At 37.7% G+C, this 22,945-nt stretch overlaps 1 long non-coding RNA gene across 6 annotated transcripts in view; it reads right to left on the bottom strand.

The window, feature by feature from the left end:
• Positions 1-22,945, bottom strand: part of LOC125092674 (uncharacterized) — a 373,116-nt gene that overhangs the window by 52,523 nt on the left and 297,648 nt on the right. For 4 of the 6 annotated variants that reach the window (XR_007125041.1, XR_007125036.1, XR_007125039.1 and 1 more), the window contains 2 exons: positions 20,044-20,080; positions 7,389-7,429 (listed from right to left, as the gene is read on the bottom strand). This is a non-coding gene — a long non-coding RNA (uncharacterized LOC125092674). The remainder of the gene's footprint in view (positions 1-7,388; positions 7,430-20,043; positions 20,081-22,945) is intronic. The other 2 variants (XR_007125042.1, XR_007125044.1) reach the window with 1 other exon arrangement.

Below are 22,945 nucleotides of genomic sequence, written 5' to 3'. Positions count from 1 at the left end.
GATCGTAGAAATGTTCTGAATCTTGACTGTATCAATATTCATATCCTGGTTGTGTCATTTTATTACAGTTTAGTGATGTCACTTACCACTGTGGAAGCTTCTTAAAGAATATGTAACGTCTCTCTGTATGGTCTCTTACAACTTCCCTTGAACATACAACAATCTCAAAATAAATAGCTTAATTGAAAAATGTACTCCTTTCCTCAATTTGAGCTTCATAATGAATTAATCCACTTTTAATTTATAATTAATTTAATGTTTAATGTTTCAGAATTGATAAAAATATGAAAATTTCCATAGTGTTTGCTATATCTTTCTCAGTGTTTCACAGTCTGGGATGAAATGCCTTCATGTTCAAAGGGTCTTGAGGGGATTAAAAGAAATATTCAACATGACTTAAAAAAAAAAAAATTATGCAGGTCACAGCCATTTCTTTCTCTAGAGCGATTCTCATTCTTTCCCTCCAAGTCCTAAAGTCTTATAATCATACTAACTGATTGCAAAAGTGACAAATATTTGCATTGAGATTCATTGAGTTCATATTATAATTAAGGAACTGCAGTTAGTTATGTGACCTTGGAAAGCAGGACCACCTAAAGGTCTGATCAGAACCTACATGGTATCAATAAAATTTTTGAGACTAGCATAATGTTGAGGATCCTATGCTCATGTTTTCTCCTTATGTAAAACTATAATAGTATTAAGAGTTAATATTTATTGCAATATTTATTGCAATATTTCTGTATATCAAGTACCATTTTAATTGCTTTACAAGTATTAATCATTCAACCCTATAGCAACTCTAAGTATGGAACTATTTTTTATAAACATTTTACAGTTAATGAACCTGAGTCAGAGAGAGGTTAATTAACTTGCCTAATACCATATATCTAATAAGTTTAAAAGTTTATTTATAATCCAGGGATGTCTGGTCCCAAAGAGTACATTATTAACCATTAATATCATATAATATTTAACAAACAGAGGCTGTTTGCCATAGCTGTAGGAACCAAAAGGCAATCTGGGAAGAGCATTGTCAGCTGTTGAGTGATAGTACTGATCAGTCTGTTGCATACCTGCTAACTATTTGGAATCAGTCACACTAGCGAGGAGTATGAATACTTTAGAGGAAAAGAAACAAAAGGAACCTTAGTTTTCTCCTTGGTAATAGGAGTTAATATAAATGTATAATCCAACCTCCAAGTGGTTAATAGCTTGGGAAATTGGTAGGAAAACTGGAATGCCAATGGGTCTCCTCCGTTCCTAGTCTGCTTGTGTTACCCCAGGAGTCCTTTCTCGGGAAAGGAAATGTGATTTAGAGAAATGGTGTTATGACATCTGCCTCTGGACATCATGGTTTATCCCTTAAAGCTGTAAGGTATCAGAGTTGAAAGGTGATCTATAAATACACTGGGGAAAAGGAGTGTCTCCTTCTGTGATGTCATGTTAGAGGGGTCTCCGTATAGCTCAGTTGTGCCCCAGTGTGATACAAAGATTAGCAAAGGGACGCCTAGGTGGCTCAGTTGGTTAAGCAGCTGTCTTCGGCTCAGGTCATGATCCCAGCATCCTGGGATCGAGTCCTGCATCAGGCTCCTTGCTCAGCAGGGAGCCTGCTTCTCCCTCTGCCTCTGCCTGCCACTCTGTCTGCCTGTGCTCACTCTCTCTGACAAATAAATAAATAAAATCTTTTAAAAAATTAGCAAAAATGTCATTTAATTCCTCCCTTCACCTTTGTCTATCTCTAATACCATGATATACCCAGGGCACAGGGCAAGTGATGCATAATTTCTTTCTTCCCTCAGATAAATTTGTTCAAGAGGCTGTGAGGGCCTCATGTGAATGAGGTTCTGCTGGGCCTGCTCCTTCAGCATGTCCAATATGCCTGGACATTGCTGGTTGTCAGATTTGACACTGTCACTGTCATCTTGGAACTTGGAAGATGAACTTGTACTCTGCATCATGCAGAAAGGTATCTATCTGCTCTGCCAATTATCTACAAAATTAAAAGTTCTAACTTTAATTCACACCCTTCTAAATTATTAGGAACCTTATTTAAAAAAACTAAGAAAAAAGCACAAAACAAACTCTTATCCAATTGAACATATATGAATATATATATACATATATATATCACAGATTTCTTTCTTCTCAAACACATTTCTTTGTCTAAAGTATTAATATGTTGAACTTAATACTGTTTTGTTAAAGAACAACAACAAAGGTCAAGAACTCAGTGATCTGAGCAAAATTTATAATGAAGTTTTTACATAATGAAATCTGTGACTCTGGGAGATAGTGATTTGCAGAGATAGGGTGTAACACATCTTGTGCTGTGGGTGTTTTCCTTTTATTCATGGGGCTATATAGAAGCAGAAACAAATTCATTGTTCTGCCTATCAGATATGAGCTCCTTGCAGAATGTATTCTGATTAAAATGAAGTGTCGAACTGACAGTGAATGAGCTACCCAAATAATCTTCACCAGTTTCTCTTAGAGTAGAAAGGTTCTTCTGTCTAGTCAGTGACTATACTTACTGACATCCTAATAAAGATTGATTTCAATTTTTCAAAGCCTTTCTGAGAAGGCCTACCTACCACCTGTAGCTCTGTGATAGACATGGTGTTCAGTGCAGCTAGTGAACCGCGGAAGAATGGACCCACATGGAGATCCATCCTGAACCCGCATGATTGCGCAGGTCAGTATCAAGCCTTGAAGAGAGGTGCAAAGATCAGACCAGCCATGCAACAAGCCTGGTCACTGGTCAAGCATAAAAACAAAGCATCACAACTCAACCTGAACCATGAAACTGTTAAAACTTTGCCAAAATTTTCTCTGACCCAGGCCCTCTACAGAAGCTAGAAGGGCTTATTGGGACCCAAAGGAAGAGCTTGGGAGGCTTGTGATCATCAGATGATGAACCTTCACTGTATTGGGCAAGATTAGACTATTTTGACATCAGAGTGACTAGTGGTTCCCCTTGACACTGAGAATGCTTGCCTTATCATGTAATTCTAGAGCAGTTATTTAATTAAATGCAATTATAACAAAGAACCAGGGAACCCAGAGAAAGGAATGCTTCTGGATTATATCACCACATACCTCCCTGCAATCGTAATTTAATCACGTTCCAAAACATTTCTTTCTAATTTGTATACATAGAGATACGATATATGAAACAAATAACTCAGGGCTGAGTACAATATTCCAAGACCCAGTGTAATTTACACAGAAAGCTGGATATTTATTACTGATGCTAGAGGTTATTAAGTTATCTGAAAGGTATAGACTTCATTTCTCTTTTCAAGAAATAGAGATTTATATTGCTTATTTATTCCCAGCTGTTGAATATCTGAGTTGTGCTCAGAAAAGAGATTAAAAATATTTGATGATACCAGGGGCTGACAAAGCAGCAACTTGGGGAATTTCACCCAATTTTTTATCTAGAAGAGGTTTCTAAGTGTGCGTGTGTGTGTGTGTGTGTCAGTGTTTATATGTCAGATTGTGTCCAATAAAAGACATTTGTCTTGACAGTCTATCATGAAATACTGTGTTATTTCATTTTTTTAAAAGATTTTATTTATTTGAGAGAGAGAGAGAAAGAGACAGAGACAGAGAGAGAGAGAGAGAGTTGGGGGGAGGGGCACAGGAGAGGAAGAGAGAAACCCAAGCAAACTCAGAGCTGAGTACGGAGCCTAATGCAGGACCCATGACCCTGAGATCATGACCTGAGTTGAAACCAAGAGTCGTACTCTTAACCAATTTGTGCCACCCAGGTGGCCTTCTGTTGTTTCTTTCTTTCTTTCTTTTTTTTTTTTAACATGCAAAAGTCAGTTATTCAAGATATTTCCCTGACTTAGTTTTTCCCCATTGGAATAGCAAGAATCCTCATAAGTGTCCTGACCACTGAACTAAGTCCCTGGGCCTGGATCCATCGTAACTTTGCTACTGACTATGTGGCCTCAAGTGAGCCATTCATCCTTTGCTATTATCTATTTTTATTGGTAAAAAGGAGGAACGAAGCTTTTGGAATCTCTTTTTTATTTGTGAACTGAGCTGTAATGAGCTGGGAGTAATTCCTGAACAGGCTCTTTTCAGACATGGAGTAGATGAATCTGACTTGTTGGTCCTCCACCCGTGTCTCAGGTTCCTGATTAACATACACAATGACTCATTCCACAGAATTCCGAGCACAAGACCTACTAAGGTGCCGGTTGATGTGTCTATGCAAGTTCAGGAGTAACACTTCGGCAATGACTAAAGCCAGAGACAGTTTCTCAACATGTATTTCTTCTTGAAATGGAAAGCACTCCAGGTTATACATCAATCTTTTTAACCTCTTGGGTAGTAACAATGCCAGCACAGGATTACGGAGAACAATGATATATACTATAAGAATAGATCACTGTCTGTAGATAGAAACACACATCTATATTTCTGTCCAAAACTTCACTAAAGCATGCTTAAAGAGGTCTGGAAACACCTGGGAGTAGGAGCATACGTTTAAAAATCATGGCAGAGATTTAATCACACCTCTGGTTTGTGCTGGGAGTGCAGGTGGGTTATGGCCTCATTTATAGTGCCCCTAACCAGAAACATAAAAGGAGTCCTGGAAGGATGGAAAGAACCAAGGGCCAAAAGCCAGAGGCCCTCATCTCAGTCCCAAATCTAATACCAACTAGCTCTGTGTTAAGAGCAAGTCATTTTACATGCTTTGGCTACAGAATTAAGAGAAAATTTGGTGTACTTGTCTTCAAACTACAATTAGATTATCTCTCATAGTCCCTAATAGCTCCTCTTTTGTGCAACTGTTGACTCTTACGTGGGGAGAGGAGGGTCTGCAAAGATCAGTGTGTTGAGTGCTATAAAAATTTCCAGTTAAGGTGGGGTTTAAACCAGAATGCAGAGGTCAGCTCCTGTTTCAAGATCCCTCCCTTCTATCAGTGCCCCATTTTGTTTTATGGTATTCCCTATTTCTCAGGCCACTTCACTACTGTTGGTCTGTTCACGCCAGTGGTACACCACACTCCAGAACTCCCCAACCCTTTCTTCTAAAAATGTTTATTTTTCTACTTTCTACCCTCCTCAGTTCAGTGTTCACTGAACAAAACCAGCATGTAAACGAATTCATCATTCATTCTAGGTGGGGCCCTCTCAAATCAATGTTTTAAATGAAGAGAGAGAATCAAATGATGGGGCTTGTAGGCATTAATAGCTAACAATGATGTTTTTTCATGTCCCCTAAAACACATCAGAAAACACCCAATTTAACTGTAACTTTATGTTACGTACGGCATTTTACTATTTAAAAGTGCTTTCACATAGATATGGGTTAGGTAAACAAATGAGTTCTTTCCCACATGTACTTATTACTAGAAAAATAATAAAGTTTCAAAAGATTATGACTTCCCCATGTTTTTACAACTACATAAAACTACTTAGCATAAAAAGAATTCTCTTCTAGTTCTGTTTCATTCTGGTCCCATGTGGTTGTCTCCAATATTCCTGCCTTTCTGCCAAGAAGGTGCTGGATACATCCAGGTCATGGTAATAAGAGAATTTTTAAAAACACTAGTCAATTCATTCTTAAGAACTAATTGTAGACATAGTGTAAATTTGAAACACCATAATCATCTATCCTTTAAAGCTCATGTTTTGGATGCCCAATATCAATCACATGAAACTCTGAAATTTAAACAAAACTGGAATGAATTGTGCCCCAAAACTAAAGGTTTCGAATCGTCTTCTCTTCTTCTTCCTCCATGCCTCATAGATCTGACGTTGCCCTTAAAAAGCAGAGTATCTTTGAACGTCCCTAAATTTACATAGTGGTGTTTCTCTGTTCCTTGATTATGTTTTTATGATGTAGAATAACCTGTACTATTTTTTTTAAGATTTTATTTATTTATTTGACAGAGAGAGATCACAAGTAGGCAGAGAGGCGGGCAGAGAGGGAGGAAGGGAAGCAGGCTCCCAGCCAAGCAGAGAGCCCGATGCGGGGCTCGATCCCAGGATCCTGGGATCACGACCTGAGCCAAAGGCAGAGGCTTTAACCCACTGAGCCACCCAGGAGCCCCGAACCTGTACTATTTTCAATAGTCACTCATTTAAAATATTCTGAAAATGTTCTAGATTCCCCACTTTTTGTAGTACAGAATCTGCATATCTACAGAGATATATTTACTGGTGGATGCTATGCCTTGGAAATAGAGACAAAGATTAAGAGTAATATCTTAGAAAACAGTAACTCTGGAATACTTAGAAACAGTATGAATTGGTATAAGACTAAATAAATATCAAGGTAATTCTTCCAGCTTGAGTCATTAGGCAATAACCAATATTATACTTATCATTTCACCACAAGGACCCCTAAATTTGGACGCAATATGCGAAGCAATTCCTTTCAGACAATGGAAAACAGACAATGCAGGAATGTAATTCTTGAGATAAGGAAAATACATAACATGGGCTCCAAATGCATCAGACTTTCTGCTTGGAGCCAAAAATCCAAATCACAGTACAAGGAAGCAGAGTACAAGAGAGAGAGGCAGCCTTGATAGTCAGGAGAAAGACTTGAAAGTCCAGCATTTCTGAGAAAATTGTTATGTGTAGTTCAGGGAACCAGAGAGGAGGGAGCTGCATAAATAAATCCATAAATCTAGAAAGAACTCCTCTTATGCTTTTGGCCAAATACGAAGTTGTATAAATGCAAGAATGCTATGCAAGATCTCTAGGGCACAACTAGTGGGCCAAATGGAGATCCTAGGAATGGAACAATACTGGCAGACATTGGAGTTCTGATTAGCCAGAGTGGAAATGCACACACGTAGCCTTTGGAGATCCTGGACTCTAGAAAAGCCTCATTTGAGGAGCTAGGCTACTCTAGACCTACTCCAGGAAAACCTAAAACCAAATTCTGACCAGAACAAGATGAGGTTGACAATGAGATTTTCAATACTGTAACATTCTCAATGTGTACCCCCAAGCAAAAATCTATTAGATGTAAGAAGAAGCAGGATATTGTGACTCTCAATCAGGGGGAATGAAAGTTAATACAGACAATTACATAGAAATTATATAAATGTTGAAATGATCATATCAAGGCTTTAAAAGAGCCATCATAAATAACTCCAATGCCTTAAAGGAAAAGATGGACAGACAAGTTAAAAATAAATGATCATAAGAGTGAAATGGAAACTATTTTAAAAACTGGAAATTCTAAAGGTGAAAGTTCAATACCTATAGTGAAATTAGCTTAACAGCAAAGTGGATATCAGATATAGAAAATATCAGTAAACTTAAAGATAGGTCAAATGAAACTATTTAGATTAAAACACATAGAGATAAAACAAACATACAAACACATACAACAAAAACAAAGTCCTACTCACCAATGCAACAGTAATGAGTGGTCCAATGAAGTAATTCAAATCTCAGAAGGCGATAAGAGAGAAAATAAGGGTTTTGGGTTTTTTTTTTTAAGCAGTTGAAGGAAGAGCTAAAAAATTTCCCAAATCTGATGATGAGTATCATCTGAATCAAGAAAAACCAGTCTACATAAATACAAAGAAAAACACACCTAAAAGCATCAGAGTCAAGTTGCTAAAATCCAAAATTAACAAGAAAATGAGGAACACAATCACTATCTACAAGGGAATAATCACAACTGCTAACTTCTCATCAGAAACAATTCTAGCCAGAATAAAATGGAAGGAAATATTAAAATACTAAAAGCAAATAAAAATTTGTCAACCTGGAATATTATATTCATCAAAGACATCTTCCAAAAATAAAAGGAAAGCAAAGACATTTTTCAACTAACAAAAACTGAGATAATTTGTTACCAGTAGGGTTGTGGTACAAGAAATGTTAAATGTAAAGGAACTTCTTCATATGGAAGGAATTTCAAATAACTTCTATAGATAGTCTAATATCCAGGAAGTAGAGCTTTACTATTCTCTCCCAAGTCTGAGTATAGGCTGTGCCAAGTGACTTTCCTTCAAAGAGTAAAGGGGTGGGGAAGTACATTTACAGGGAGAAACCTGGCAAACACTACCCTGGCCGGGTGCTGAAAGTTAACATCACTGACAACATGTAGACCTAACATGATCTGATGCCAATGCACCGCCTCTGTGGTCTTCCTTCCAAAAACACATAACCCCAGTATAATTATGAAAAAACATCCAACTAACCCAAACTAACAAACATTCTACAAAAGAGCCATCATTACTCCTCAAAACTCTCAACATCATCAAAATCAAGGAAGGTCTGAGAAACTGTCAATCACCAGACAAACTAGTAAGACATGATATCTAAATGCAATGTCATATCTTGGATAGGATCCTAGATCAGAAAAATGATATTAGGGAAAAACTAGTGGAATCAGAACTAAGTAGGAAATTTAGTTAATAGTAGCATACTAATGTTGATTGCTTAGTTGTGACAAATTTATCACAGTAAGTTAGCAATAGGGGAAACTAGGTGACAAGTATACTAAACCCCATGCCACTATGTTTGCAAGTTTTCTGTAGATATAAGTGTATTTTAAAATTAAAACTGTCTTAAACAGTGAGAGAGAGAGAGAGAGAATAGAGCCCCACCTCTTGCCCTCATACTAACTATAATAGATGTAAGAAAAGAACTCTTTTGCCCTGATGATTAAGAGATCATGAATAAGATGGGACTTAACAGCCACCTAGATTTAGAATTTGGTTTGATTTCTATCAATTGGCAGGACCATCTCTTTTTACTCTGATAAGCTTCCATTCTCAGCCACTTCCTAGCCTCCTCTCTGCCTAACCAAGGTTGATAATTCTTATTATTAATTCTTCCCCAAACATGGAAGCAGCACTGAGTTTTCTTTTTTTTTTTTTTTAAGATTTTTATTTATTTGACAGACAGAGATTACAAGTAGGCAGAGAGACAGGCAGAGAGAGAGAGGAGGAAGCATGCGGGGCTCGATCCCAGGACCCTGTGATCATGACCTGAGCCAAAGGCAGAGGCTTTAACCCATTGAGCCACCCAGACACCCCAGCACTGAGCTTTCAAATAGAGTTGCTGAGAGGGATATAAAGGGGAGCCTAGAAGACTCTATCCTACCACCCACATGCATGTGTATATATGCACGCACACACACAAATTTGTACAGCATACGTGCTGATGGAGAAATCAAGGTTGCAATTATTTTCCCAGCTGCCAAGATTCCCATCCCATCTCCACCAGCATTCCCTAATAGGAAAATGACCCTGGGCACATGACAATTTCCCCCACCTTTTAGCAGCCATGGATGCTATATGGATTGACATAAACCTTGGGGACACAGAAATAGTATAATGTGATCATATAATGAGCATCCAAACTTTTTTCGGTAGACCAACCCTTGTTTTTATCCTTTGGTCATTCATAACCTCCTAACTCCTATAACTTGCACCTTCTCCATAAAATAATCAGCATTTTCTATTTCCAGAATATTCTTGTTGATCAAGGTGTTAGCTTCTGTAGTACTCAGAAATCTTAGGTTAAGTCCAGATGGCTTATTCAGATGACCTAGATTGAGAGATAGCATTTTCAGATAACATCCTCTTTAACTAGGGCCTAACCATGCACTATCTTTAGGGGCCGTGTAAGAAAGCTGTGACAAGTTTGAGCTCTAGGAAAAGTGAAATTTCAAATCTCTTTTCAGCCACTTATAAACTATGTGACTATGGACAAATTACATATCTTTGTGTCCTACGTATTTTTATTTGTAAGATACAGTGACTTCTACCTACCTTATACAGATGTTTTGTGATTCTGAGTTTATACACAAGCAAGTGTTTATAATCTATAAAAATATAAAGTTTTGGTAGGCAGGGGAGCACAAATATGATGATGACAATAACACCACGTGATGGTGCAGAGCATTGCCACATGACGGATATTAGATTCTTGGCCCTGCTTACGATTTAGAATGTGTCTGAACCTGCCCCATTTAGACAGTGTATTTGTTCCAACGAAGTGTTTCATGCTATACTTCCTGCTCCTGTTGAAATAAATATAAATGAATTAGGAAACATATAGCTATGGAGGGGATTTTTTCCCCCTAAATTTCTTCCAAATTGTTTTTCACTTACACTAAGACCTAATTTCCCTATCAGTGTTGATACTAAAGTATATTGATTCTGACTCTCCTCTGGTGTCTACTGAGATATAGCTCAAGCAGATCAAGGGGAATGCAAAAATGATTCCCGAAAGTGAAATCACCAAAATATTCATGGCAGTGGAAAGAAAGCTGGTGGGAGAAAAGGACAGAAAATAAACATAATTGAAGCAAAGATACAATGAAACCATCCCCCATCAGCCCTGCCTTAGTGAATTTTGTTTGGTGGATGATAGATGCATTGAGACCTAAGTATGTAGAGAGTATGTAAGAAACATACATTAAACTCATATACAAATAAACTTCAAATTTACATTATGCAAAATGGCTGTTTGTGTATCTAATCTGAAACCGGGAAATGGAGAAGCAAAGGACCGTATTTTGTAGTATGACTCAAAAAAAAAAAAAATATATGGTCAGATAGTTAGCTGAGGGATTTGAAGAAATTCTGTGTGTGTGACTATTAATGCTGTGGTTGGTTTCTACCATACAGTAGTTTATGATTATTTTAATTATCTATGCACTTTCCCAGATATTTTGGAAAGGCTTCATATATAAGTGGATACATCTGCCATTTTAGCCTTTATTACTGTCCCTGGAAACAATGACAGACTTGATTCACAAGGTCATCTAACATTCTCCTACCATTATTTGTACCTTAAGATATCCCATAAGTTTAATGTCTTTTCTTCCATCTCATCGAAGGTATAAATGGTATTTTGCTGGGTCACAGAGATGATGTCCCTATTATATTCTCTCATCAGATCACTGACACCATAAACTATAATGGCTTCTTCAGAACTAATAATGTATCTGGCATCAGCCTGTATTGGAGAAGTCCTTAATCCTATAAATGGTTGATAATAACTTACATTTACACAGAGCATTTTCATCTCCATCTTAAAGTGATATATGTACAGAAAGTGTGAATCCACCCACTGCTGCAAGACAGCCATTTCTTTTTTTTTTTTTTGTATTTTTTTTTTTAAGATTTTTTATTTATTTATTTATTTCACAGAGAGAGATCACAAGTAGGCAGAGAGGCAGGCAGAGAGAGAGATAGAGGAGGAAGCAGGTTCTCCGCCGAGCAGAGAGCCCGATGCGGGACTCGATCCCAGGACCCTGAGATCATGACCTGAGCCGAAGGCAGAGGCTTAACCCACTGAGCCACCCAGGTGCCCCAAGACAGCCATTTCTAAACTAGAATGTAATGGCTATAGAGTGACTGTTCTGTCAAAGGGCCAGAGATGAACATTATATTTCATATGAGCTGCGCTGAGTTCCCGAAATCCAGTTTCTTTTAAGTGAGGATCAAATCAGGTCACTGTGGCCAATATCTTTGTATTTGTATAAGGTAAAAGGTACTGAGTTTGGTATAGGTCAAGGGAAAGAGTTTTGAACACCAACAATGAAGCTGAAGAGTGGAGAACTTATCAGGAGCTTGTAATGTTGGTGTTTGAATACAACACCCATTCTGTGTCCTGCAGTCATGAATAAATGGAGGCATTCACCTGGATGAAAAAAATTAGAAAGGACAACGATTGTCCCACCCACTTTTAAAAAAAATCTTAGCATGGACTCTTCTGTGTTATGTGGTGAAAGTACATTGGTTTTAATGTATCCTAGCAATCAATCCACATGAAGTATAGATTGTTAAAATTTGTACTTTTAAATTAATACATGGTGCTTATTTTTGTCTCCTCTATGAATATAGAGAACACATCAGACCTCTAGTTAAAATCAAACAAAAGTCTATATTGAGGGGGTTTTGTTGTTGTCGTTGTTAGAGGAGGAGAGGGGCAAAAAGAGAAAGAGAAAATTATAAGCAGACTCCACACCTAGAACAGAGCATGACTCAGTGCTTGATATCCCAACCTTGGGATCATGACCTGAACTGAACATTGCTGCTATGAACACTAGGATACATATAGCAGCAATGTCCACAACAGCCAAACTGTGGAAGGAGCCAAGATGACCATCAACCCATGAATGGATAAAGAAGATGTGGTTCATATATACAATGGAATATTACTCAGCCATCAGAAAAGATGAATACCCAGCTTTTGTATCAACATGGATGAGACTAGAGGAAACTATGCTGACTGAAATAGGTCAAGCAGAGAACATCAATTTTCATACAGTTTCATTTACTTGAGGAACATAAGAAATAACATGGAGGACATTAGGAGAAGGGAAGGAAAAGTGAATTGGGGGAAATCAGAGGGGAAGATGAACCAAGAGAGACTGGGGACTTGGAGAAACAAACTGGGGGTTTAGAGGTGAGGAAGGTGGGTGAGACTGGTGGTGGGTATTAAGGAGGGCATGTATTGCATGGAGCACTGGGTGTGGTGTATAAACAATGAATCTTGGAACACCGAAAAAATAAAAATTTTTAAAAAATGACCTGAAATCAAGAGTCAGACACTTAACTGACTGAACCATCCAGGCACCCCACACACTGAGTTTTCTAAACACACATTATGACTAACACAAAACAGTGTTCTTCTGGGAAAAAACAAAAACAAACAAACAACACTGAACTTGGAAGAAGAAGACTTGACCTTTTTTTTTTTTTAAAGATTTTATTTATTTATTTGACAGAGATAGAGGGAGACAGTGAAAGAGGGAACACAAACAGGGGGAGTGGGAGAGAGAAAAGCAGGCTTCCCGCTGAGCAGGGAGCCAGATGCAGGGTTTGATCCCAGGACCCTGGGATCATGTCCTGAGCCGAAGGCAGTAGCTTAATGACTGAGCCACCCACGCGCCCCAGAAGCCTTGATCTTCAGTTTGAGACCTATGTGATTTGGACTACTATTTGGGGCCTGAACATTCTCATATTAAAAGTGAAAACAACAATACCTAACTCAGCTTATTATAACAAGGATCAAATGAATTAATGTATATAAATTAATTGGCAAAACGGAGATACCATACAAATATGAGAAATCACCAATAGCTTGAGTAGGGATATGTTTCTTTACCTAATCTCGGGGCACTAATCTATGTAACTGGAAACAGAATTACAAACACACCTAGGTGAGTTATTTCTGAATTATCAAGAAAAAACCTTTTCCTTGAATATGCTATTTAATGGTGGAATCCTTTAATATTTATGCCTGTATTCTTGAAAGATTAAATGAGTGATATAAACCATATAACATTTTAGAGGTAAAATACATATGAGACCTCTTGACCTTTAAAAGATTCATATGAATGCTAATGAGAATATATTAAATATATAATGGTCTATTATAAAACTATTTGGTCTATCTTCATGTCTGATTCATCAAGCAGATGTTGACTGAAAAAAGGTCAAGATCAAATAAGATTATTCTGATTAACAATTTAAAAAGGAACTTAAAGATCTATTATTTAGAAAGTTCTAGGACAAAATTGTATAAACAATGGAAATTTCCAACATTAAGAACTTATAATCTATAGAGCTTCCACCCACCTACTTAATTACATTTCTTTTCATAACCCTTTTACGCTGAAGACTCTCCCTCCATCTAACATAACCTAATGGGGTTATATCCTGAGGAGCAAATGCAGCTGAAGCACTAACTTCATTAGTCGCTTGACTCCACCTGTCAGAAATTCTGGCTTCAGACCAATTCAAGGTAAATTTATACTGGAAAGAAGGTTACAAATAAGGTTGTAAATAAACATATTTAGAGAACAGACTGGTGGCTTAAACTCTTTTATATGAAAATGTGATAATACATGATTGTTTGAGGGCTTAAGTGCTCTTAAATTCTTAATCAACTATATATCTAAACTAGCTTGGAGATTCCTTTGGGAGATAAGGTCAATAAGCTTCTTTTTTCCCTGACAAAAAATACATAGGTGATAAGGGATAAAGAACCCCTCACCTCACACACAACACACTACTCTTCTATCAACGTTCCCCTAGTTAATCAAATACATTATAGTATCAGCCTTGGAAACTATACAAGAGTCAATTCAAATGCTATCTATATTTTTGCCACAAAAACCATATCTATACTACACACTTAAATTTTATCTTGATAGAAAATAAATTAAGAATTAATTCTACCTTTTTCAGCTGATAATTATCTCATTTTTCCACAGTAAATTATTTTGAATATAGGATGTGACTTTGTGCATGCAAATCAAGACATAGTATATAGTTAGGGAGGGTCACTAATATATTGCTCATACCAGGACACCTTTGAGAGTACGAGGGCAACCAGGATATTGTGGACATCTTGGAGAGTCAGTATAGGAGTCCACAGGACTGAAAAGTTCAGCTCCAAAGACTTATATCTATCTAAATAGTATTTAATTATGCAATCAGTATCTATGTCTATATCAAACAATTCAAAGATTTTTTAAAGTGTAATCTGTCTAATGACTCAATATCTTATATACAATCTGAAATTAAATTTTCACCGTATACTATCAGACAATACAGAGTTTCTCATTTTTCAGTTCTGATGGCCTCTTAATGAGTATAATTTTTAAAATAAATTATCAGATTCCCTTCCTTGCTTGGAATTCTTTTTTAGTGAATTATTTATTGTGGGAACAATGCTGACTTATTCCTAAAGATCCTAAATCTTTTTCTCCTGAAAGCATAATGCAGAGTTTTAATATCAAACAAAAAGTCCCAGAGGGTTGTACAAATAAAAAGAATAATACGTCTTTCACTTTTGATGGTGTCTCCTCTTATTCAATAAAATAGGTGCTCATAAAGATAAAAGAAATGAAATAAACTTGTTGGACAAGACAATTAATTTCTCTGTGTCTCTGTTCCCTCCTCTGTAAGGATTGTTAATATTAAGAAATCTGTAAGGGTTGTAAGGGTATGGGAGTAATAAAGCCTCCTTCATAAGGTAGTTGTGAAGCTTAAATTAAGATGATATATGTACAGCTCTTAGAATAGTGCCTGGCAAATGTTGCTGAAGAAACATTGCATTTCACATGTACCAGATCAACCCTCCTTTTTTATACCTGAATTTTGAAACAATGGGGATAAGACAAAGAATTCACTGGTTAAGGCCAAATCTTTTTTATCACTTATAAAGGCTAAGTTGGAAGATTTAATCTACATTTGCAAACAGTGAGCTTTCTGATACACCTCCCCAGGCATCACTGAATCTTTAAGACTGGTGGTATGCAGGAACAGAACACGTACCCTCTATGGGCAGGTTTGCTCCCAAGAGGATGGAATGAGAAACGTCCAGGGGTATTGTATCAACCAGGCTGGGCTAAGTTGATTTCTGGCCCATACATGAAACGTAGTATAGTCATCCTTAGGGATGTACTTGACATGGAACTCACTCCCAGACGCAAGCTGATGGAGTAGCCAGTATCTGGACTGTTGGGGATAGGTGTGGCAATGGTGAGAAGGGGTTGGTGAAAGGCTGCTAAGGCTTGTTAATGGAAGTGATACTCCTTGGCTCTTCCCACATTATACTGAGAAAAACAAGCCATATGGTCAAATGAAACCTACTCGGTAGGAAGGTTCGGTCTTTGCTATGTTTAGGGAATGAAAGAGAAGCAGCTTGTTTGTAAACAGCCCTACAAACCCACAGTTCTCCTTTCTGGCCAACACATGTTTGGCTCACTACCCTTTCTACACAAAGACAGACTCACCTCTTTCCCTAGAGAGGCAACCCAAGTCCCCTTTAGTCAAGAATCAAAGTCTAGGACGTGGGTGAAATGTCCGTCTATGCATCAAAAATGATGTGAGAAACATCGTATCAGTCCAGATATGATTTCCTTGCGCCGGACACTTATGAAGTATAAAGATAAGTTATTTTTCCACATCCTCGGTATCTCCACCTGCATATACACTACAAAACCATGATACACAAACAGGACAACCTAGCATTCCCATTCAGAAAGGGCTAAACTCAAGGATAGAAGGCGTTCTGTATCGCCCATTCACAGTGACTCTAAATCCCACTCAGCAAATGCTAGAAGGGCCCCTATCCCTGACAGGTAATATTCCTTGATTATGCTTCAATTCTGATTCCTGGTAAACTTCCCAGTCCAGCAATTTCTACAGCAATTGGCTCTGCTTTTTGGAAAGACCTCTTTTGTTCATTATTCACCTCGACCACACCTGAAGAGTACATTGGAGAACATACCCTGTCAGGATGCACAGCTTCTTTATCATGAGCCTTTCATAAACCTCTTGCTCATTGGAGAATAGGGTTTCAAGGGTAATTTTTTTATAAGTCTCAAAGAGTCTGAAATCATTTTAGTACTGTTTCATAGTTTACCAAATAGTATAATTCTAATTCTATAATTTTTTTTCTATTTGATTCCACTGAGATCCACATGCCAATGCCAACATTACATTTTCTTTTTCCCAAAGGCATACCTCTCTGTCTGGACTTACCACTAAGTACTTGGAGCTTATCAAGCTCTGTGATGAGAACCACATCTTTAGCCTCAATTCCCTGAGCCAAGTTGTGTAATTGAAAGGATTTATAGGATGCTACATTAATCTATAATTTTTTTCAAGTTTTAACAAGGTTGTGATGACCAAATTCCTTCATTTTTTTCCCTTATCCGTGGGGCTGGGTTCTATCAATCTTTCAGTTTTGCTGTTCAAGGAGTTCCTATGAGTTACAGTTTGTTATTAGACAGAGATATAATGGCCCTTCTAATCTTACATGGCCTTTCTGCATTTGCATTGTTTCTTGCAAACTAGTTGATCTTTCCTGAGATTGTAGTACATTTTCAAGTGCAATAAACAGTAAGCAACATGTGATACTTGTGTTCTTTTTTCTAATCTCCTCATAAGACCTATAAACCAGTTGGATACATTATCTGCCTTTTGAGTTGTTGCAGGCGATGCTTTTTACCAAATAGTCTGTCAACTGAATAGGTTCATAATATTTCCAAACTTCAGTTTGGTTGCCCCACTCTTCACTACCTGGGCTTAAAGGCAATGCTACATAGTTTAGTTTTTTGATAGGAACATTTCTAGGAATTTATTTCTGCTCCAGTTAAGATAGGATACCTATAGCATGACAGCAAATCTGTCCAAGTTACAGAGACTTGTTAAACATGACCATCAAAGATTGTTGGGGGGCTCTACTCCTGGCTGCTGGAACAAGCCCTATTCAATCCTCCTGGCAGGAGGACAGTCAATAGCCTAAGTTCATTTGTGAGGACAGTTGCAACTCTATCATGTATCTGGCAGCTTGGAAAAGCCCTAATGAGTTCATAGCTGCTCAGGCCCAGGTTCTTCTTCTAACTAGTTGAATGGCTTATATCTCCTCCCTGGGATGGAATGAGTGAATAAAGGGATGGAGAGAGGTGTGGAATGCTGTGCTGATGGAACACCTTCCATCTGAAAACAGGCCCCAAACCCAGGAGAGAAGTAACATTCCCCCACTCTCTCTAAACAACTCACTATTTGTTCTTTTGCCCCAACATTTTAACCAAGAAGTTCATGGTTAACTAAGATGTAGCTATTCCTCTCTAGGAAAAAAAGTGATCTGTCGATTAGACAGGCCTGCTCCTAGTTTTATGAAGCTGCCCTCTACCCTCCATCCAAGCACAAAGCAAGTACAGATCCTTTACGTATTTTTTCTGAGATCCCTAGTGTGCAGGGTCAATTTTTTCCCCCAAAGACTCCAAAATGGGCCAAAAAAATACATTTATTAGATTAACACTAGACTCAAACCTGAAAACTTAATCCCCACTTTAATATTCTCAATTATGTTCAGTTGCATTGACCAATAAGGCCCATCATAAATGAGAGAGTTAATTCAGGTGTCTTTCTTTTTCTGCTAGGCATATTCAGATTTTAATTTCTTCTGAGTACCATGGTTTTGTCAACCATGTGATGTATTGAGGGTGGACTCTGCCTAGTGACAGATTTAAATATTATTAGTGGATAGCCATTTCCTCACTGTAAGTCTAGTGAACTCATCCGATAGACATCAAACTTGAGACCATGTAGACAAGCTATCTGAATTCAACTGTACCATCCACAATATTCTCTTTGGCCCTAAATGAGACCTAAGACCTAGTCCCCTCTACTTAGGCCTGACATTAAAATGCACAGAAGTCAAGAGAATCATTTAATTATTCCTTCTGATTCATTAATCTCCTTGCTTCAACAACTATCCACATTTTTTTCACTCCATTTTCACCATTCCCCCACCCATCCACTCCCACGGCTGCTGCTGCTGTTGTTTATGTGAAAATGAAGGAAAAGAAAGCACCTTGTCATGTCATTGACGTCGTCATGATGAAGGAAAAGAAAGCACCTTGTCATGTCATTGACGTCGTCTCTGGCATTAACCACTTAAATCTAGAACCTCACTACAGTTCTGTAGACATTGCTGCTTTACAGTGTAGCAAAATTTTACAAAATTTTACTACAGCAGCAAAAATTACTCATCCCCCACAGTGAAAAAGACCAGTAAGACTCTGGGTTGTGATTGAAAACTCATGTGTCTGAGCCTGCCTGTGGAGACCTCTATGCCTGGCAGAGGAGTGGTGAATCCAGTTCCTGCAGAACCTGTGAGGCCAAGCTGCTGCAGAGGGCACCCAGACTGCCCGCACGTACACATGACTGGGTCTTTGCTGATACGATCTGGGCCAGCTGGCTGGGTAGTTCCCCCAAGGCTTGTTGCCTACACTGGGCTGAGATCTACGCTTCTCAATCTTTGTTGATGCTCCATTCTTTGCTGAGGCTCACTGGCCAATATGGCCAAAACCTTCACGAATGCCATAGTTCTTACTGAGGCCTGTGGTTTTGCTTATGTCTGTGTGCCTCTGTTCAGGAAGGGTAGGTCTAATACATCATATACTGAATACCCCATGTATTTCAGTAAAGCATTTCCAAAGCCCAACCAACCTACTCCAGGTATGCAAAAAAAGCCTCAGTGACTCTCCAGATATTTTGATTTTCCACTTTTTACTCATTGCCTCTTTTTCAAACTCATTAATTCATACAACAGATATCGGGATGTTTTGGTAAGTTCAATAAAGCATCCCTCTTGCCTTCCTAAGTTCTAAACTAGGTGGGAAGTGAAACAAATGGAGTAAGGAAAGGGGGTTGGGGACAAAATCTTCCCTTTGTTTACTGAAAAAACTGAAATTGGAGAATGGTGGTCATATATACAGTCAACTGTGCTTCCTAATATTAAACCTTAAACCAGACTGATTCACCCAATCTCAGGCATCTCCCCACATTCATGCAGATTCCCGTAAAATGTACACTAGAGAGGAACAGAAGATAGTTCATAATCTGTGTGAGCAAAGTGCATCAGCGAGGAAGGAAACAGGAAGAGGCTGGCTATGCATTCCTCATTTATCTCTCAGAATATAATAATCTGATTAAGTTACTTCTCTTGGAAAGGAGTAAAGAGGTAATCAGGAATGTCAAGTATCCTAATATGAAGCTCCCTTCACATAGAATAATATAAGGAAGGGGAAACAAATCTGTCATGGTTGTTTTATTTTATTGTAGATAATCTGTTTTATTTTATTGTAGATAATCATGCCTGATTACGGACAAATCTTAACATAAAAAGGGGGGGCACCTGGGTGGCTCAGTGGGTTAAGTCTTCTGTCTTTGCCTCAGGTCATGGTCTCAGGGTCCTGGGATCGAGTCCCAAGTTGGGCTCTCTGCTCCGCAGGGAGCCTGCTTCCCCCTCTCTCTCTGTCTGCCTGTCTGCCTACTTGTGATCTCTCTCTCTCTCAGTCAAATAAATAAATAAAATCTTAAAAAAAAAAAGGAAAATTCCTAGGTCATGCAACATAGACACAGCAAAATAAGCAAAATTCTTCATGTGCAGCAAAGATATGGAAAAGGAGATTGTACAACATTGGCACAGCAAGACATTTCAGGACTTATTACCAAGACCTTAGGCCTGGAGGAGCTGACTGGGCTGGTGGTAAATCTTTTGTTTTACCTGGTAGAAGTGGTGCCTGGCCATTGACAGGTCTCTCCTGCAGAAGAGAGGATAAAAATCAAGATTTTTTTTTTAGAAGGTCTTTCAGGTATGGCAGATTCCTCATGCCAAACAGGGTGCTGAATATGACCAAAGGTGCACCCTGAGTATATTCTTATAAATAGAAATTCCTATAATGTCTGAGAGAGAGACTTGTTTAGAGGTATTCTTTTCTTACACCATTCTCATGTCCTTTTTATTTTTTTTTTCCTGTGGTAAAACATACTAAAATTTACCATTTTAACCATTTGTGATTGGACAACTCAGTGGCATTAAGTACATTCACACTGTTGGGTAATTACCACCACTTAATACTTCCAGAAACTATGTCTTTATTTGACGCTTTAATAATCCTTATGTACTGAACTAAGGAGGGTCCATGGTTTCTAGGTTCAATTATCTTCAAAACTGATCTCAACCTTCTTGGATATGGGACAAAGAAAATGATCAGCATGGTGATCATCACAACCATTGTCATCCAAGTTCATCCCATTAATGACAGAACTGGGTATAGAATCCAGGCCTAATGATTCTTTTTTTTTTTTTTAAGATTTTATTTATTTATTTGACAGAGAGAGAACACAAGCAGAAGGAGAAGGAGAAGCAGGCTCTCCATAGGGAGCCCTATGCAGGGCTCAATCCCAGGACTCCAGGATCATGACCCGAGCCAAAGGCAGATGCTTAACCAACCAAGCTACCCAGGAGCCCCAAGGCCTTATGATTCTTAATCCCCCATTCTCTCCACAGGTCTGTCCCCACTATAGCTATTATTGTGCTGCTTATAAAAGATGCTTTAAATTCAACTGTGAGAGAAATAATTCAAAGTTCTAATTGCTTTAGTACTGGAAGCACTTTATAAGTAAATATTCTTTTATGAGAAGAATATTGGGACTTTAATCATCTCATCTCCTGGTTTTCGTCTAAAAGGTAAATACACTGGAATAGTGGGCACTAGATAAAATGTAATTCCAGGAAGAAATATTAGGCAACCTTCATGTAAAGACATGTGTATAATAACAGAATATTTTATCCTTTGTATTTTAATCTCCTTCTCCTTCTTTGTATTTTAATCTCCTTTAAACCATGCTGTTTAAATCCAAATGTGCCACTTTGCACCTGATATGTTGGAACTGAGAAGAACTTTGCTATGTTGAGTGTGAATGGTTCAGTCATGTCGTCCAAATAATTCCTGTGTTTCAGGATTCCACTTCTGTTTTCATTTCTTCTAATATCTTTTCTTATCCTTTTTCATCTAGCCCTAGGACCTACTCTGAATAGACACAGTTGACTTATTTTTTTTAATCAAGTGTGCAAAAAAGGAAAAAGGATCTCTCCATGTTTTAGACAAATGAATGAATTTAATGCACCTGTGCATTCTATATCACTTTATTTTTTTAATTTGCAAATTTTTAAAATTTGTCTTGTCATATAGTTCCATGGGTATTTACACACATGTAGGTTTTTGTAATCATTACAACAGACAGCATGCAGAGCATTTGTATTTGGTGCCTCCTCTTAAGGCTGAACCCTTGGCAACCATTTATATTCTCTCTTTTCTTATGTTTTGCCCTTTCCCAAATGTCAGTGGAATTATTTTAATAAAAAGAATTTTGTTTTACTAAAAGGGTGATACTGTTTATAAACTTTCACCAAAGGATCTACAACATATATCTGGTTCAGGAATGAATATGTGATACATCGGTCAGATACTAAATCTAGTTTGTTTACTCCTTTTATATTAAATTTAAAAGCCCATAATTATAGGCCTTTGGAATGAAAACAAGTTTTTATTGTCTCTGATGGATTATTCTGAATAATTGGTTTTTAAATGGACTTTGAATTTCAAAGTAATTTCTCCATGAAGTCTATTTTCAGTGTCCTATCAGAGGGCAAAACTATAAATATTTGCATTCAAAAGGAAGAATTTTGAATGTTTCAGGTTGGAAGGAAACTGTAAGAAGATATTTCTATTCTATCACTTATATATATATATATTTTTCTCTAATGCTTAAATAAAGTCATGCTCAGCTCTCAGTTATTCTGATAATGATTCGATCTTCCTAAATCCTTACATATTGCCTTAAAGTTAAATATTTGTTCTGTTCATTAATGAAAGAAATGGCAGTTGACACAAACAAATGGAAAGATATCTCATGTTCATGGATTGGAAGAATTAATATAGTTAAAATGTCCATACTACCCAAAGCAATCTATAGATTCAGTATGATCCCTATCAAAATACCAACAGAAGTTTTCACATAACTAGAACAAATAATATTAAAATTTGCATGGAACAAAAGACCCCAAATAGCCAAAGTAATCTTGAGAAAGAGAAACAAACCTGGAAATACCACAATTCCAAATTTCAGGATATAATACAAAGCTGCAGTAATCAAAACAGTAGAGTAGTGGCATAAAAATGGACACATAGATCAACAGAACAGAATTGAGTCCAGAAATAAACTGAATGCTTATATGGTCAATTAACCCACAATAAAGGAGGTAAGAATATACAATGGGGAAAAGACAATCTCTTAAATAAATGGTGCTAAGAAAACTGGACAACTACATGCAAGAGAATGAACTGGACCACTTTCTAACACCATATACAAAGATAAGCTCAAAATAGATGAAAGAGGGTGCCTGGGTGGCTCAGTGGGTTAAGCCGCTGCTTTCGGCTCAGGTCATGATCTCAGGGTCCTGGGATCGAGTCCCACATCGGGCTCTCTGCTCAGCGGGGAGCTTGCTTCCTCCTCTCCCTCTGCCTGCCTCTCTGCCTGCTTGTGATCTCTCTCTGTCAAATAAATAAATAAAATCTTTTAAAAAAAATAGATGAAAGACCTCAATGTGAGAACTGCAACCA

Source organism: Lutra lutra, chromosome 2 (genome assembly GCF_902655055.1).
Source record: "Lutra lutra chromosome 2, mLutLut1.2, whole genome shotgun sequence".
NCBI classification, from domain to species: Eukaryota; Metazoa; Chordata; class Mammalia; order Carnivora; family Mustelidae; genus Lutra; species Lutra lutra.
Note: the sequence above shows the minus strand (reverse complement) of the source record. Positions and strands in the feature narration are given on the sequence as shown.